Raw genomic sequence first — 3,754 nt, 5'->3', positions numbered from 1 at the left:
AAGAGGTCTTATTCAAATTGGACACGAGTTTAGCAAAGTGACACAGAGAGAGAGAGAGAGAGAGAGAGAGAGAGAGAGAGAGAGAGAGAGAGAGAGAGAGAAAGAGAGCACTATTGACTCCTGAGTGACGTTGGTTGTAACGGTTTCAGATTTTCTAAGATGATTAGATAGTAGAGTTTAGATTTGAATCTGAATCTTTGAATCTGAATACCATGGTGGATATACAAGAAATGATCAAATGTATGTGAGGGCTAAACTGGGATTTGAGTGTGAGGGAGCACTTTCCTGAGCACCAACAGTATCATTTAATGTATACGTGACTATAGACACTTCTAAGTATTTATATAATGACTGAAATTACACATAACCAATCAGGGCTTAGCAATAGTCAAATAAGACTATACTATAAAAATATACTTCATGAAGATTACATTAATTCACCTCTGTTTGCCGCTTATTTGGACCAAAGGCACACAACCTAACCGTAAATTACCAGGTAAAGAACAACTAAATATAATACCAGATGTTTCAGTATTTAATGTGTCTGCCTCTGTTTTTCAGAGCTGGTTGCATGTCTACTTCTCACGATCCAACTAACCACAAACACATTTAGTGATGTTGACATCTGGACTCTGGTCAGTCTATTGTTCTAAAAACACCAGCAGGTTCTTTGTTTGATTTGCAAATGTTCTTCTTTTTTGTCTGTTTCCTTTTCTCAGTAAGGGCTTCTTAGGAGCTAAACATCCTTTCAGACCCATAGCTCTGAGTTGTCTTCTCACGTTGGAAGGATGGACAGAAACACCTGTGGATGTTTTCAGATCTGAAGCAGAGTGGAGCTTGATTGTCTCCTCTCTCTCAAAGATGAAAGCTTTAAGTACTGTCTATTGGACAGGGACAGTTTTGGTGGTCTGTCAGGTCTTGCGCAGTTGTTAGGAGTCACATTTTCTCTGTAGCTTTAACTCCAGTTTTGGAAAGTCCTGTTTTTTCCCATTTTTTTCTTTCACTTCCCTTTCCTTATATAAGTGGATTGTCTCATATCTAATCTGAGAAATATCAGAAATATCTTCTGAAAAATGAATATCTTATAAGTAATGTCTGTCCTGTGTCCCTGTGTCTTTGTGCCTGTGTAATCTTTACTTCACTGGTTGAAAAATGTGCCCTGTACTCAGGCCTTCCGGAGGCAGATAAGACGAGTCAGCAATGAGCGATGGGGTGAGAGGTTATGTTCACACTGTCATCTCACATTTACAGTGCAGGCACCCACACAGGAGTATATACATATACATACGTCATATGTATTATCACTGACCTACTAACATCTGTACGTTATATGGTACAGATGAATGAGGCCCTCACGCTTCACTTGCCTTAATGAGTTTCATGGAACTATTGCAATCTGAGCATTATTGCGTAATGTTATTCCGGATATCACAAAAAAGGACTGCATTCACATAAAGTTTTGGTAATATGACCAACCACTGACCCAATTACTAGGTTAGTACTCACTAAATCCATTGTCATGAGTTTAAACTTTAGTATAAAGCTGGCCAGATATATAGGCCTATTTATTATCAAAGACAGCAATGAATGGACATAGGAAGGCAGACGTGCAGACTTCTCACCTATATGCCAGTCTTTTTCTTATGGGACAGGAATTTTTTCACTCTAAGCCTACAATCATGACTAAGCCAAACAAGCCCCCCTGCCCCATCCCCCTTGCCCCTAATCAAATCCAATAATAGTCATCTAAAATCACGTTTTCAACAGCTGATCTGTTATGCACAGTTTCGTGTTTTGCCTACTCTAACACCAAATATATCTGTTGAACATCTTACTAATTAGCTGACAAGTAGAAGTGGGTGAGAAAAGCAGGGAAGCCATTAGAGCAGTAGGTTAAGGACTGCAAGACAGTGAACATACTGACTTTGCTGTTTTGCATGCTTGAAATGGTATTTGAAGCGCGTTATCCAGGATTCATGTCCACCGTTTGTAATCCATCACTTGAAAATATGTCATTCGACATGATAATGTGATTCATAATTATCATTTTGATTGGCTGATTCATAAAAATTATTTCACGAAGATGAAGCATTTGCAACCATTGCAGCTGAGTTTCAAGTGAGTTTGTATTATTCAACTCAAGTGCAATTTAGTTTCATGCAGGTTTCAAGCAACTAAAGTTGCATGAAAGTTTCACTGTATAAAGCCAGCTTTAGCTTTAGTCTTTAAAATCAAGTTTGAAAGTTAAAATCAGTATAGTCAAACATCCAGTATCTGAAAGGGTGCAACGTATTTCCCAGATTAGGAACCTGCCTGTTAAAAAAACTCTTGAAGTAATATGCAATCCAGTCTGAGGTAGTACAGTACTGAAACTGAAAACATAGAGGTCATATATGGTAAAAGAATGTGTAACTATGTTGGTTTAAACTCAGTTCTCTGGAAACAGAATATCAGTTGCAGATGACTCAAACAGAGCCCAAATTCCTAACAACAACTGCTGCATGTTTCACATTCTGTTAGAAACATTATAGCAGAGCCTGGACCACTTTATCTGTTTTATTAGGATGATGTAAAATGTAAAGACGTACAACCACTTTTAAAAACAACATAATATTGTAGGTTATAGAAGCTTTAAAAGAATTAAATTGATGCTAAAGTAATTCAAAAATACATTAAACAGAATTATATTTGAAATTGTACTTTCACAGACTAACAGTCAGAATGGTCAAAAAGCAGGGAATGCTTGCTTTGTGCTCCAGACTTATTTTGCTTCACTCTCTCTAACTTCATGTAGGAAATACCCAGCTGTCCAAACAGTTTATCCCTATTAGGTGTCTGTTCTGATGGTTTTGTCTGACTTTGTGAGGTAATTGTTAGGCTATGTCCAAATAAAGTTATTCAGACATTTTTGCCCAGGTAAATATTATTTAACCATGTGTATAAGAAGTGCTGGAAAGAGGAATGATAGACCTCAGACGAACTGTTCTTAACTGTATGTGGTACTGCTACTGTGAGGACTCTGGTCTATGTGCCATGACCCACATGTGTTAAATGAAAACAAAATAATCAGTAAAAGTGAGGAAAGTTGTAAATTTTCAGTGGCACAGGTCTAAGATGTCATACTGGCACATTGTAAGCTCATGCAAAAGTTAAGAGGTGTGATTGAAAGATTAATAGTCTATGAGGTACCTTGTGTATAAGTGTGCAGAATTATGAATTACAGTGTACAGGCCTTGAAAATATATAGAGGGTTTTATGGAGTCTAGCACAAAAAAAACCCGAAATCCATTGCATGTACTTGTGTGTAGTACATTGCTCTGTGTGTGTGTGTGTGTGTGTGTGTGTGTGTGTGTTGGGGTGAAAGAGTTCAGAGGGAGCGGGTATAGAGCCCTGGAGAGTCTTGAACAGTAACAGACAAGGATTGCCTTAACATCAGCCAAGACTGTTCATGAATACTATCTATGTTTGAATTTTGTGGTGGGTAAAGTGGTGTGTGTGTGCGTGTGTGTGTGTGTGTGTGTGTGTGTGTGTGTGTGTGTGTGTGTGTGTGTGTGTGTGTGTGTGTGAGATCACCCATATGCAATGGCAACACTCAGTACATCTATGTTGCTATACTTAACCCTTAGAAGGTAATAATTATTACTGTGATTTGTAATAGTTTTTAAATATAATTCAATCATTTCACAAGTAATTGACCATTTGCAAAATAATGCCTGAGATGCCTCTCAGCCAGTCTCATACTATAAGCCAGGGG

Source organism: Pygocentrus nattereri, chromosome 8 (assembly GCF_015220715.1).
Source record: "Pygocentrus nattereri isolate fPygNat1 chromosome 8, fPygNat1.pri, whole genome shotgun sequence".
Taxonomy (NCBI): domain Eukaryota; kingdom Metazoa; phylum Chordata; class Actinopteri; order Characiformes; family Serrasalmidae; genus Pygocentrus; species Pygocentrus nattereri.
This window is presented reverse-complemented; position numbering follows the sequence as displayed.